The sequence below is a fragment of the Dendropsophus ebraccatus genome, chromosome 5, assembly GCF_027789765.1.
Source record: "Dendropsophus ebraccatus isolate aDenEbr1 chromosome 5, aDenEbr1.pat, whole genome shotgun sequence".
Lineage (NCBI taxonomy): Eukaryota > Metazoa > Chordata > Amphibia > Anura > Hylidae > Dendropsophus > Dendropsophus ebraccatus.
In genome coordinates, this window is record NC_091458.1 from 36,337,312 (window position 1) to 36,353,407 (window position 16,096).

Sequence of the window (16,096 nt, forward strand, 5' to 3'; positions counted from 1 at the left end):
GATCTTGCATTTTTTTTCTCTGTAATTTCAATTTGCATTTAATGTTTCTTGAACGTATACATAACTTCATACACCTATACTTTCACACAAGTAGATAAACAACATACATGCACACATACATGTATACTAGAAATAAGCAGTAAGGTCGGGTTTGCAGGAACTCGAATGCTCGACATTTGACTCCCACTGCCTGGAGAAGATGAATGCAGCTATAGGGCTGCATCCATCTTCTCCAGGCAGGTGGACAAATGTTGTGCGTTCAATACATACACACTCAATACATAGGGTCTTTTTTTTTTTTTTCTCCCCTATTTACATTATTACCACCATAATTACAACTTGCCACAGTCCTGTAATTTTTTTTTCTTTTGTAAGGTTATTTAATCTGTTGCCATTGTTAAGGGGGAATTTAAGCAAGAACTGTCTTTTTTACCATTGGCTTATGTATATGAGAAAAGAAGCAGCTGTTTTTTTGTTTTTTTTTAATGTTTTTGACAAATCATATTGCAATTTTTTGTACAAAACAAAAGTACTTGTATTCTAGAGAAAAAAAGCTTAATTTATAAGCAGATCTACTATATATAATTTTTTTTGTTTTTCTTTTGGTCATGTGTGTACAGACTTAAAGGGTTCCAGACCCTTCTTCCCCCAAAGTAATTTTCATACTGAAAGGTATGCTTATAGTATTACAATCGGATGAAGGGGATCATGTTTATGTAGCTTAATACTCTTTCTTTGGGGACCAATGCGTGGGAGTTTTGATGAGGGAGATCAGGGCTTTCAACCTTTAATAGACCAGCAAACCACTTGCAATATTGGAAGGGGGGGGGGGAGAAAACCTCTTCAGGTTCTGTTTTCATTCTTTTTCCCTTATAATTGGGCAATTCAGTCTCAGGATTTGCTTTAAAAAAATAAAAAAATAAAAAAAAAGTAATGCATGCACTTAATCGCAGAGACCTTTTCAAGCATTGGGCTATAGTCTTGTATGGACTATGGACTTTTTTATTTTTTTTAACCCAAAACCAAATATTAAAACAATCCCCGACATACACTCCCAACACATACTTTGGGGTACAAAGTCATCATTCTTTCTGCAGGAATAAAAGCACAGAAAACTAATCACAAGTTTTCTTCTACTGTTTTTGTACACAATTTTTTTTTTTTTTTTTTGTACATAAGACTTATGGTACATATTTTTCATTTGCCCTGAAGTGAATCCTGTATTGTCAAAGACTTCAGCAGTTCCAGTGTCATGTTCCCCCAAATGCTTCACATCTTTTATTGTTTTTGTTTTATTGTTTTTTGTTCATTTTTTTTTTCACATGTACAGCAGTATTTTTTAATAAAGGATACAAGAAATAAGACTTGTGTTGGTTTCAAATTATTTTATTTGTATGTTACTCCCCAATTGCAAGCCATAGTAAGTCTGTGTTCACACATCCTTGGTATAAGGTACAGTGAGCTTGTAAAGCACTATGCTACTGAACTGACTGCCATGTCAGTACAGTAGCGTAGTGCTAGGTCTATTTTAGAGCTCACTGCGTCATAATGAATTGTGGTACAGGGAGTCCCGTAAGTGGTGAAATGTTAGTCTGTGGTATACATGCAGCTTTCAGATCTTATTTCACATGTTTTTCAATGGAGCCTTGGGCTGTGTTTCCACATTTGTGTTTGTGGTATCCCTCTATGTGGAGAATAAGAAGTTTTTGCAGTCTGTAGAGTCTTTTCTCTTGGGCCCCTTAACTCTTTCAGGTTTGCCCATTGTGATTTTTAACAGGTCACACACTTATTGCACCAGAATTTTACAATTTTTGTTTTAACTGTGAATTGATGTCACTTGGCAGGAAGGTAGAGACTACTTCTGGCTGTTTCTGAAGGAAGATACAAGCAAACAGATTACAAGGATAACGTCCTCCATGCTGCTTCTACTTGTCAGGGTGTGCTATATCGCTATTGAGGGGGGAGCAGGTTTTCTGTATGTGTGCACGCAGAGTAAAGGAGACAGAGGTTAGCCTCTACCCACTAGTTAAGTGACAAACTGAATATTGGGAATAGAGCCTGCATTAGAATTTCTATAAAAAAAAAAAACTACTAAATAAGAAGTACTTCTATAATTAATTTAGCAGTATCACATACTAGTCTCCTGTGCACTAACCCTTTCAGATCCCCCTTTTCGCAGGCTCTGAATCCTCAATGGTTTTGGCTTCCTGTATCGGTTGGAGTTGCAGTTTACATGTGATATGTTTAATGACTGTGGTTGCCCGTAGTGGCTTGTGATACTGCTGCTCAGTTGTCTGTATTTATAGTGTTTCCTGTGCGGACTGCAGCGGCTTGTTCTTGCACAGCTCCATTGTCATGACCAGTTCGGGCTTTAGTGGAGCACTGCAGGGGGGGCCAAGAGAAATGGGGACTTAAAGAGGGCTAAAAAGGCTACACCCATTTATTGCACTGAAACTGTGCATGATTGATTACTCCAAATTCTTTAATAGTTAAGGTCCAGTTCATTATGAATCTATACATGACATTCAAAAGTCCAGATCTCCCTCACAGGGTTCCATGTACAAAGTGTGGTTTGGGATAGTGGTTAATACCATTTAGTAGTACATGTTACATCTCTGATCTCAATAGCAAAAAATTTTTAACGTTTTTAGTACTTTCCATTTAGATAATGTCTTGGCGGCGATAGGTGTGTTGAGGAGCCCTCCAAGCTGCAATGGCTTTGGCATGATGGAACTGTAGTTTTGAACAAATATTGTGGGAGTTTACACAGAAATATATACACTAGAGTGCAGCTACGTGTCCATATATGCAATAATTAAAACCAAAAGGAAGAAAAAAGTTGGACACTATATTTAAAGCGCGCACCACTCAAAAGCAATTAAAACAGCACCTGGGTCTATAGTGACCTGAGTGAAGGGATAAAATAATCCCCCACTCCACCAGGATATTAGACAATAGTTTTACTCCACATGATCCAATATATAATATATATATATATATATATATATATATATATGCATCTGATAATATACGAACAAAGAGAGGTTTGCATTGAACATGACAATTTTATAATAAATCTATAATAAGCAATGTTGCGGCAAACAAGACTAATACACCCTAGTGAAGACAAATATTCCCAAACATTTTCACATAGAAATTGCTAATAGTGCTGAAAAAACGTGCTACAGCAAACTATTGCACAAAAAAAATAAGAGATGCCCAACCATTTGCATGAGATCAACATGTAGTCACCCTGCAGTCATGGGAGCTAATAGCCTGGTCTGGACCCAACGCATGTCGTCACAAGATGGAAGTGTAATAATGATCCTTTTATAGCAAAAGTCAATTTGTACCATTTATTTAACAATAAACCTAATCATAATTACCTGTATACATCATACGTGGAGCGTGCACTGAGATGGCATCGCTGGCGTCTATATCTCACATTGCGCATAAACGGAAGTAGATAAGGCACATGACTAAGACATTTGCATTCCAACCTGCGATCCATTTTCCACGCATGCATTTTATTCAAATAACATAATTACCAACTATACCTTATACAAGAGAATATGTAGAACTGTAGTCTTGAAACAGCAGGAGCCCTGAGTTTATCACCTGTGGGTTATAGGATAATATGCCTATCTTCAGTCACCACTAGAGGGAGCTCACTGCATACTGTTATACACTGAGCTCAATAAGTTTTGAGTAGTTGCTACATGTAGTAAATCTGTCTATTTGGGAGAGTTGTAGCTCTGATCATTAGAAGTATATATTAAACGTTAGTGTAAAATATTTAACCTATTTTGGATTAAAACCAAAAAGTTCAAGAGGAGACTCTCTAAAACCTGAATATGTTGCCGTTGAACTTGATCCTGTCTGGGAACGGATAGAACTTTTGATGATAAATTTACAGGTCGCATATGGAACCCGTGTAAACCAATATGAAAGCTCCAGGAGTTGAAGCATCTCGGTTGCAGAGAGTGGATATTAGCAGCTCATAATTTCAGGGCCAAACCACATACAAGAGTAGAACAAGCACAGAAACAAGAAGGAAGAGCATGGAAACCGCAGAGCGAAAAATGTTTTGCAAGGACTTCTAAAGCCCAAATTATTGCCAACTGTTCTACCGTCAGTGACAAATTGCTGTACTATTGGTAGTGCCTTTTTCAATCGAACACAGTTTATGTAATCCTTTATCACCGTCTTGGATCCAGTTCAGGCCGGCTACTCGTTTTAGTCCTATGTTACATTCAGCACATATGAAAAACAAAGTCCTGCGTGAAGAGCATCCCATGCGTCCCACTGTGAATGAACCTTCCTGCCTCAGCATGAATTCTACATTGCAAAGATTTCTCATGACTTCATAAAGCTTCCGATCCCACGCAATGATCCAGAAAATGCAATAACCCTGGGAGATCATAAGGCAGGAATTGACTATATATAACTCCAATATTTAGCCTCTTTACATTTCCTCTATCAGCTCTTATAATTAAGTCATATGGTTCAGGTCAGGAATGCTGTTTGTTCTCATTAGAAGCGGAGTTCTTGTCAGTGATTTCAGTGGCCAGCTATTCCCAAATTATTTGTGTGTTTTAAGATATGTTCGGCCGTGTCTCATCCTTATGTCGGAGAGGTCGGAGTTCTTTCTTTTGTTACCAGATGTGGACTAAATGTATCTACCAATGGCTTTTTGTTTTTTTTAAGCCTGAAAACCATGTGTAGGGTTGCGAAAACTCTGACCATTCCCACTCTTATTTCCTTTACTTACACTCACTAAGTCATAAGAAGCTTCCAGAGCGACTAAAAAGTGTGAAGTCTGCTCATACATCTTATTTGCTAATAAGTAACAGCAGTAGAACATAGACATTTTCTCGGACCAGGAATCGAATCTGGACCATGTCAACACACAGGGGACGCAGTAGTCCTTTATTTCTTGGATTGGTGGGGAGGCCTTCCATTTGGATCTCCAGCATTTAGAAGAAGATGGGATCTTTTGAGGATAGTCTATAATTTGTGAAAGCTCCTGTAGTACTGAAACACCTTTCATAGCCTCTTCCTAGCGCACCACATTAATTAACAAGTTTTACATCCTTCTGAGGAATATGAACCCCTTGAGGATGCAGCTAAATGTTTCCATCAATAGAGCCATGTTAGGCTTGGTTTTTTTTGCAAGAGCAGATGTACTTTTTACTATAAAATGTATGCTAATGTAGAAAAAGAATGTATGCTGAAAATGGAGTCAGCAAAAGTTTTCATCTGTTGGGTCTGACCAAGACTGATCAGTAGATCTGCACTCAGCGCGTTTTTTCCTGGCTATGTGTTGTGATCTGGACAGCCGCCTAATGTAAGGGTCCTATTACACTGAGTGATTTTTAACGACTAACGATAAATGATTGCACCTGAGTGTTTATTTTTAATCTGAAATCGTTCACCATATTACACAGAACGATGGTCGTTATTTACGATTGTTACTGCGATTGTTACTATGATCGTTTATTCCTTCTGATCTCAGCAAAACAATGGACAATGTGAAATTACACTGAACGATTAGTGAAAAAATGCGGAATTACAGCGAACGATTAACGATAATTTTAGGTTCAGATCTAAATCATCGACATACGAACGATTTTTCGATCATTCCTGCAATTACACAGAACGATTATTTATTTAAATTCGAACGATATAACAATTTTTTTGGTGGGCTGACTTCCCAGTCTAAACTTTCTCCGGGTCATCAGGTCAAAGAAGGTCCAATGGCACCAACGGATCAGGGTCCAATAGTAGATGGGATGGAGGATGCAGGACAGTAGGTCAGTAATCCCAGAAGCTGAAGCAGTCTTATCAGTCTGACCGCAAGTAGATTATTCAAGGCTTTATTCACATACCCAGGTATAAGTAATGAGCGATGTTTCGACCAATGTGGTCTTTATACTGTAGATACTATTGTATTGTATTGTACTGTATGCTTGATAAAGACCACATTGGTCGAAGCATTGCTTATTACCTGTACATGTAAATAAATCTTTGAATAATCTACTTAGATGCTTTTGGACTGTGCCTATACTTTTTTTTTTTTTTTTCTTTTCATGACCGTGTCCATTTAAAAACAAAAAAGTGTCTTCCCGCGGGGCCAAGTAGACAAACTGAGTCCATCCCCAAGTCCTGCTACTTGACCCAGTGGACAAATATCAACTCCACTCAATACAACACCAAAGTGCTAAGTGCAAAAACAGAGCAAATGCTGTATAAAAAGTGCAATGCAGTGATCAACAATATAGCTGGAGTGCCATAAACTGTAATGCACCTTTCTCGACCGTCCGTATAAGGTGTGTGGTGTTTTTCTGACCACAGTGATGGAAAATCAGCGCTCGACCCCTTTGTTCTGGGGGAGAGCTGTCTGGCAAAGGGTCAACACAGAACTGCTAGGCTGTGCTGAACATTACTGTGTGTGGGGAGGATGGTGCGGTATGGGAGAGAGAACTGGCAGGTGTCAGTCATTGAAGGTGTATGGGGTCCTTTACTGCTGTGTGCAGCCCAGACAGCAGATAGATGGGCTGGGAGTGACTCAGTAGGGTCTTGGTAGGTAGTTGCTAGCATTCAAAGCCCATCTGCTGGAAGGTGTATGAGGGAAGGATCTATAGAGTGAACATGATGATCAAGCCAATTAAACATCAGTAGGACTGCCTTGAAGTCTGGAGAATTAGGGGACCAGGGTAGTACTTGGAAGTCTTTGGTCATGCTCTTCCAACTGTAATGCCGGACATTTCTAGGGAATCTACGGCTGTATCCATGTTTTCCAGGCCGACTCCAAGCGGTATATTCCCTCTGCAAGGAGCCGGCAGTGAGGGAGATTAAAGTGACTTTGTAGCCACAATCTGTCCCCCCCCCCAAACCGCTTGTACCTTTTGGATAGCTGCTTTTAATCCAAAATCTGTCCTGGGGTCCATTTGGCAGGTGATGCAGTTATTGTCCTAAAAAACAACTTTTAAACTTGCAACCATGTGCCCAACTGGCGTGGCCTAGAGTACCTGTGCATTAGGCTGGCACAACCTCTCTGTCCCTGTAGGAATGCTCCAGGCAGATTTTTACTATTCCTCACCTGTGTGAGCACGGCAAATAGGCTGGATTGTAAAGGCACCTGTGCAGTGTTCAGACAAGTGATGAATATGAGAATACCTGCCTGGAGTATTCCTAATTATGAAGAGGGCGAGGAGGAGGGACAGATAAGTTGTGCCAGCCTAATGCTTACACACTCTAGGCCATGGAAGTTTAAAAGTTGTTTTTTAGAACAATAACTGCATCACCTACCGAACGGACCCCAGGACAAATCATGGATTAAAAGCAGCTATCCAAAGGTACAGTACAAACGGGTTGGGGGACAGATTGTGGGTACACAGTCACTTTAAGCACAGATCAGTTTTGCTTCATACAACCCCCAAAAAATCTGATTTGCTCATCTCTGATAATATGTTAGGAAACTTTGAAAATGTGTCATTCTTGGTGCAGCTGTAATGCCTGGCCCACTTTTGTTACCCTGAAGCATCCTAAACGTGGCATTGATAACTGATGGTAATAGATTTATATACATCTGGGAACTCATAAAATCTTTAGTGTAACATTTGAGTACAATTTTCAAAAGGATTTACTTGCAGTAGATTTAAGTGGGGAGTGTTCACAACTGCATAAAATTAGTGCTAAAAAAGTCTTATATCTGCCTGTACTGTTCACCAACTAAATATTTTTTAACTGTACAGTATATGTGTCTATCGTATAGACCCTCTTTTGTGTGTGCACTGTATAGTACAGGTATTAGCACATAGCAAATCCCAAATATCCATGAATGTAAAATTAAAAAATAAACTTTGTTAAAATAAAATTTATGTGCATGTATATTCTCATCACTTAACTATTTCCATGTAGTTTTATGATACTTGACCACAAGAGGGAGAGCACTGTGTAGTCTAAGCTCTCTACTAGTAACTATGTCATGTGTAAGGGAGGTTTGTAATCAATATTTCTAAGGATATAAAAAAAAAATGCTAGGTATCAGACAAGCTATAGACCTTTTCACCTGTTGCTGTTAGTTTTGGTCGTTAGATGATAGATCCCTATGTTGGTGTTAGATGGGGTCATCTTATCAAAGATCCCTGCCATGTTGTTAGTTTCGGTCATTAAACCCATGGTCCTGTTTAGATTTGTGGGGGCATAAAAATACACTCCTTATTATCGGCTTAATCTGGTCTGAAAGTTATCTCGCCAATTTACAAGTTGATTTTTTATTTTTTTTTGTTCTAACGTGTCTAGAATAAAAAAAAATATATATATTCATTTAGCAATAGATCTCGATTTTAAAAAATACCTTAAATATAGACCTATGCATCTCTATAGGAACAGACTACAAGTAATTGCCTAAATCACCAGAGTTCTCCTTTTAAAGAAGTACAGCGAAAATGTAATAAACAAGCGCTACTTACCCATCCCTGTGCCCCCGCAGTACTGCCTTACTGCTCCGGGACTCCATCCACATCATGACTGGGGTGGGGCACAGGGAGAGGTAAGTAGCGCTTCTTTATTATGCCCCCTCCCCACCTGCTTGCTGGAAAAGTTGCCTGCACGGACATAAAAATAATGATCATGTCAATTATTTTCGGACGTCTTTTGCAAACAGCGGGCGTCTTTTTTTAGTTGTTCGCACAGTTTTTCTTTTTTCACCGTCCTTTCACCTTTTTTTACAGTTAAATTCAATGTACTTTTCAGTTAAAGACACAACCAAAGGCCAAGCAGTCCACCTAAACTAGAGTACTGTACCAACAGCCGTCATTGCACATTGGGCCAAAAAGAAAAATTCCTTCATTTTAACCTCAAAATCACCGACGTCATTTTAAACAGACAAGAGCCCAGTGCTGCTACTCTGATCTGCCCCCCTGGCCTCTCTGTTCACTTCTCCTGATTACGTGCTTTCCCTCCTCTGGTGAAGACTTTTTGAGCACATCATGAGGCCAGTCATTGGCTGCAGTGTGCTCAGAATATCATATGGAGAGTCTGTCATTGGGGTAACAAAGAGCCCAGAGCACACAATAGACTCACTAGGCTGTGTGTATATTTCATGTTAGAAAAACCCTTTAAGGAATGTATATTAACTAGAGATGAGCAAACCGGGTTCGAGTCGATCCGAACCCGAACGTTCGGCATTTGATTAGTGGCGGCTGCTGAACTTGGATAAAGCTGTAAGGTTGTCTGGAAAACATGGATACAGCCAATGACTATATCCATGATTTCCACATAGCCTTAGGGCTTTATCCAACTTCAGCAGCCACCGCTAATCAAATGCTGAAAGTTCGGATCGACTAGAGCATGCTCAAGGTTCGCTCATCTCTAATATTAACCAATAAAGGGAATCCACAGCACAAGAGTATTTCTCATTTCATATAAGTGTAATACTATACAGACACAAGGGATCTATAATGCTAAAAGCATCACAGTGAAGCAAAAACTTGATGCGGTTATACCACAGATATAGTATTGCAACTGTATAATACTCATCTAAAATCCACAGCAATCCAATGGGGAAATGATTAATTATTCTCCTGATCATCCTATTGTAGTATATCCTTGTAGTCTCCTTGAAATAATTCTGGATCACCTATTTTATACCCCTGTGTTGTGCCTGTCTTCTATTATTCTTATTATGTATCACTAGATAGACAACTATTACCAATTGGGGACATATCTCTACTTTTTCTGAGACTTCAATCAAAGCTGACAATACTTGTCGGTGTAGGGATCTCAACTGGTAACACCCAGCTGGCTATTGAGTCATTCATTTCTAGTAAGACTAACAAAGGAAAGGGCATATCACAGAGCAGGGGTCCTCAACTGGCAGACCGTGGTCCGAAGGCGGAGCGCGGAGGCCAACTGTCCGGACCCCTACTGCACCACTCTGCACAGTAACTATGAGTGCTCGTAACGAGCGCTCCTAGTTACCGTGCAGCAGCACTGACAGAGAGGAAGCCATTGGCTCCCTCCCAGTCAGTCACTCTTGTGGCCACAGCGGTCTCAAGAGGCCGCTCTCTGTCTCTTCACGACAAGGGGAGAGTGGCCACAAGAGGGGAAGAGAAGTTGAGACGCCCGGACCCAGGTGAGTATGTTTTGTTTTTTTAATGCTATATGGGAGGGGGGACCACAGGAGGTCTATATACTTCTTGAGAGCACAAAGCAGGGGTCTATATACTACTGGGGGAGTGCACAGAGGGGCTATATGGGAGGGGGAGCACATAGGGGGTCTGTATACTACTGGGGAGCACAAAGCAGGGGTTTATGTACTACTGGGGGAGCGCACAAGGGGTTATATACTACTGGGGAGTGCACAGGGGGGCTATACACTACTGGGGGACTGAGAAAAAATGCCAGTTTGTAATAAGCATCAATTCTGTATATAAATAGTTCGACATTTGTGAAAAGTTAACAAAACAAAATGTTTACTACTGATGATCAGCTCGGACCTTGCCTCCACTTTCAAGATGGACTTGTCTAGGCAGTGATAGCCCGCTCAGCCAACCACTGACTGTCATGGGACTGCGCTGTGGCCAGTGATTGACTGAGCGGGTTCTCATAGCCAGAAAAGCCCATTTCAGAAATGGAGGGAGGATTGTTTAGCTGGAACCTGAAGATGACGCTGGAGGACACCAGGGGAGCTCAGAGAGGTAAGAATAGGCTGTTTTGTTATCTTCTCCGCCAGGGAAGCAACATATTAAAAGTTTAATTTCAGCAAGAATACCCCTTAAAATCTATTAACTAAATAAGATGAGAGCCGAAACTTGAGATGACCGCCTGACCGTTATCATGCACTCGGGGCACCAAGAAAGGTTGTCCTCACCTCTGATTGTAATCCTATTAATTAAAGCGACTCCTTATAATGTGTTGCCTACCTTAAATAAGTCACGTAGGCGTATGATGAACAAATTAGCTGATCCATTTCTAGACGTCTAGAGCATTGAACCATTAATACCTCCATTGTTCACCGATATAGCAGCCTATACAGATATTACAGATAGAGGTAAGTGCTATGTTTTACTTTGACGTTGAGTGACTTGCTGAATGAATGTGTGAATAGTACTTTCTAATGGGATTGTTCTTCAGACATAACAGTCACTAAAATGAGCTTATCCTACAATGAAGATCTTATTTATTCGCTATGGAGAATACAATGTAACCATTGTCTAGTTTATCATTAGTAGCTGTTACAGTTCATACAGATACAATCTGTGTAAAAATTTTGTAACTTTTTTTTACTTCCTGTTACCCCCCTCCCCCTTAAAGGGTATGTTCACACTGAGTAATCTGCAAGGAATGGGTGAGGAAAGTTTTCTGCTTGAAACTCCTCATCTATTCAGATCTGGCAGAATTTGAGCAGGATTCTAGCAGAATTCTAAATGCCTTCCATAGTGTTCCAGTGGGGGTTTGGCCTCCTCCCAGGAAGTCAATTTGTCCCAGGTCCTCCTCTGTGTCCCGACCCTGGAATTGTTATAGGCTGCCTTCAGCAACCTGTAGCAATCAAGTAAAGATAATATTGATCAATTCCTTACCTATGCATTGCATTGATCTCTATAAGAAATCATAGTATTCCCCTAGGGGGACTACAAATAAGTGTGAAAAAAAGGTTTTTAATAAATTAAAAACATACATATTTGATATCACTACATGCACAGTAAAAGGCGTAAGTGCAAAAACTTACCAAAGCTCAAAATTGCAGATTTTTGCTCACATCACAAAGAAATTAATTAAAAAAAAATCAAAAAGTTGCTTATATGCAAGTAAGGTACCAATATAAAGTACAGATTATGTATATAGCTTCATAGACCATAAAAGAGTTATAAGGATCAGAATAGAGCAATTTTAAATACATTTATTAATTAAAAAAAAAGCTTACATTTTTTAAAAGTAGTAAAATATAACAAAACAAAATGAATTGGCCTTTGAGAAGAGAATTTGCTATAACAAAAGAGTAAAATTATTAGACTGAACACTTGCCCCCTTGAAGAAGGAAATAATAATAATGAAAGACATAGTCAGGGATATAACTATGTTGGGTGCAGTCACATACTATACCTGATATCTAAGGAGGCCAAAGAGCCTCTCTGCCACATAGAAAGACCCCATTATTATAAACGGCAGATAGAATAGAAGATTACACCTGGGCACCTTCATTCTAGCAATCGGTGGAGGTCCAAGCTTGTTTTGTGAACCACAGTTACCCTTTCAGTGACCTGTTCTATAACTGAGGTGAATGGATATGCAATACTGAAGCCAAAGTAGGTCCCATGTTTATAAAATTCCCAAACACATTAAGAAAGAGATGTGATAAATGGCCATTTCCCTGTACTGGACTGCTTGTCTGCGGCGAGGGCAGAGGCAGAGAACCTGGCCACATTGTTCTCTGATAAAAGGATGTTCCAGGCTGCCTGAACATGATGGATACACTATAATAAAACAGTCACACCATCACAATGCACTTCCTCAATCCTACTCACAAATTTCCTCATTCCTGGATCTACTCATAACATTTCTTTTCAATTTCTTTAAAAAATGTTCAGGAAATTCTGCCACCTCATCAAAAACAGCTAGCTGATTGTTTGTATTGTCTTGAAGACAATATGTCATTACATGTAGTTTTTATGTTATATATTAGGAATTTTTTTATTTTTATTTTTTAATTACTATTAGAGATGAGGATAAATCTAAAGTACTAGCAGTGATGTAGCTACCATGGAAGCAGACCACGCAGCTGCCATGGGGCCTGTCAGCAGCCCCCCCGGCAAAGAGTGGCCTGTCTCCATAGTGCTACAACACTGCAGCTTTCACCCTGTCCACCGAGCCTCTTCATAAACTGGTACTTCCTGTTGTGTAGAGATCATTTCTCAGCAGTCCTCTCATTATTATAGCCAACAGGATTACATTGACAGGTAAGGGTATGTTCACATCTCGTTTTTTGTCCTCACGTCTGGCTACACGTCGGGAATCAATGCAAAAAGGATGCTGACGTGCAGCCCCGTGTGCAGCAGACGGCCACATTGACTTAAATGAGCAGGACGGAGTCATTATGTGACTGTGTTCTGCTCATTTGCGGGACGTACATGGCTTTTGTGCAGGACTCGCTTTTGAGTCCTGTACAAAAGCCGTGTACGTCCCGCAAATGAGCAGAACACAGTCACATAATGACTCCGTCCTGCTCATTTAAGTCAATGTGGCCGTGGGCTGCACGTCAGCATCCTTTTTGCACTGATTCCTGACGTGTAGCCCGACGTGAGGACAAAAAACGAGATGTGAACATACCCTAACACCTCTTTAGTAAAACTGGAGTCAGATCCATCATTGACAATAGGTGATGGTGACAGCCTAGCCTCAGTGACCGTGAAACTGAGCATGCTTGGCTCCATCTGAACCCAAGCGTGCGGCACTTGATAACCGGTGGGTAAAGAAGTTGGATGCAGCCATAGGGAGTCCTGGAAAAAAAGGATACGGCCTTAGGCCTACGGCTGTATCCATGTTTTCCAGGCAGCCTTAGGGTACTATTACACGGAACGATAATCGTCCGAATTGGCCCGATTCGGCCGATTATCGCTCCATGTAATAAATGCAACGTTCAGCCGATGACAACGATCATCAGCTGATCGTTGATATAGGTTAGACCCTATTTTGTCGGGCGCCGACCACGCACCGCTACGTGTAATAGCGGTGCGTGGACGGCGACTAACGATATACATTACCCATCCACGTTCCAGGGCTGCTCCTGCCGTCCGCTTCTCCCGGGGTCCCGTGCGCGCTCTAGCTTCACAGCGGCCTGTCAGCAGATAGGCCGCTCAGCCAATCACAGGCCGCATTGGTCCCGGCCTGTGATTGGCTGAGCGGCCTACCAGCTGACAGGACGCTGTGAAGCTAGAGCGCGCACGGGACCCCGGGAGAAGCGGACGGCAGGAGCAGCCCTGGAACGTGGATGGGTAATGTATGCCAGTTTAGCAAGGGCTGCAAGGACATCGGTAACGATGTCCTTGCAGCTCTTGTCAAACGATTATCAGGCGGTGTAATAAAGCCAGTAAACGAGCAGCGATCTAGCAGATCGGCGCTCGTTTACAGGTATTATCGGGCCCTGCTCGGCCCATGTAATACCACCCTTAGGGTTGTATGCAACTTCTTTAGCCATCGGTAATAAAGTGCCGCACGCTCAGGTTTGGATGGAACCAAGCATGCTCAAGATTCACTCATCTCTACTGTGTTGTAGATAAATTAATGCTATACATGGTAAAGAATGGTACATGGAGTTATATAGCATTGGTTTATTAATAAGTAATAAGATATAGACAATATATTTTTTCTGACTTGACATCAAACGGAATGGTCATTATAGTATTAAGTCAAGCATATACAGTACATAGCAATTGTAAGTGGTTTTTAATCTTTAATCTGGTTTTCTCAACTAATAACCTAAGCACCACATGCAGATAAAATTCCATGTTATAGAGAGAGGGAAGGATAACAAAAAAAAATCTCTGTATTATCAATGAAGATTATCGCTATAATTAGATTAGCTGATTCTTAAAACTTAGATTCTTTCATCAGTGTTCTCCGCCTTCCCCTTTATGTGACATTTGTGCTGTGTCAGGGATCCACAGACAAGATATCTCTATTTTTATGTGCAGCCTCTTGGTCTCATCCTTAAAAAAAACACACACAAAAGGCCAAGTTGCTAATGAGCAACATTACATTACAAAGTTGCAGATAGGAACTTGTTTACATTAGCCGTCTCAGAAGGGAGGGGGGAGAAGTGGGAGATGGAGAGAAAAGCTCAGTTTTTTGATTCTTCAGCAGAAAGCAGCAGCTCAGAACTAGGGGAAGGAGACTGAATAGATAATAATAAGTATGGAAGGAATTGTTAATCACGCCACAGGTAGCAACATAGAAAAAGTTATGTTTGAGTGGAATACCCCTTTAAAAAGTAACTGTCTGCTAGAAAAGACTTCCCAAACTGCTAATATGGCCATATAGCTATGTAAGTTGTCTTACTATCCATACCTTTATTGTAATTGTCCAAGGTTGCAATCACCTAAAAAAAATAATTGCTTTTCACTTCTAAAGTGTCATAGGGGAGTGGCCATGGCGTATCAATGCACTTCAGTGCCCCTGCTTATGTAGCTATGAGAGCAGTTGGGTACGTCTTTTCTTCCCTCTTAGGTCTTTCTATGATGAAAGGCACACATGTGCTGGCATACACTGGCCAATTGACTGGTTCATACAGCATTCATTATATTCGTCCTTTGTGAGTACAAGTTGTTGGTTGACTAGACTTAGGCCAAGTTCACATCTGCAGTGTGAGTTCTGTTCTTCCTTTATTGTTATAGCAGCAGAAAAATGCCTGTGAGGGAACAGATCCACAATGGACCCCAGCGGTGCCTAACCCCACCCCCATGACCTATAACAGGGTCTCTCAAGTTTCACTAAGGTATCTCTCCTTTTACTAAAAAAGAAGGGCTGTGTGCTACATTGTCTGTAAAGGAGACTGTGATAGAGACTCCACATGACGCTTCCAGCACAGGTTCCTGAGTCTTTACACAATCTCTATTCATTGTTATTTTTTATGTTTACTCCTCTCTGTTCTTAGGATTTATAGGATGAGATTATACTCTATAAAGAAGCTACGGCTATTGCTTATAACACCATATTCTCAAATGGAAAGTAAAGCACTAGGAGGAGACCTGCACATAAACATACAATAGAAACTATAAATAAAAAATATTAGACATCCTCCTTTACACCCCCAAACAGGCACAAGGGTCAAACAGGCCTACAAAAAAAAAAAAAATAATAATAATAATAAAAAAAAATTATATATATATCAAATACATGCTGCTAAAACCCTGTGGGTCCCCTAGATATGTCACCTCATATGTTGTTGCAGTGTCCCAGAGCGACTGTTACACTGCTGTTTAGCTAGTGTGTAGGTCAGTATTATTCTGTGTTTATGCTCTAGGCTGAAGGTTGCATTCTGCACTCCTACCACAAGATGTCACTGTATTGTATACACTACATGGCACAGCTG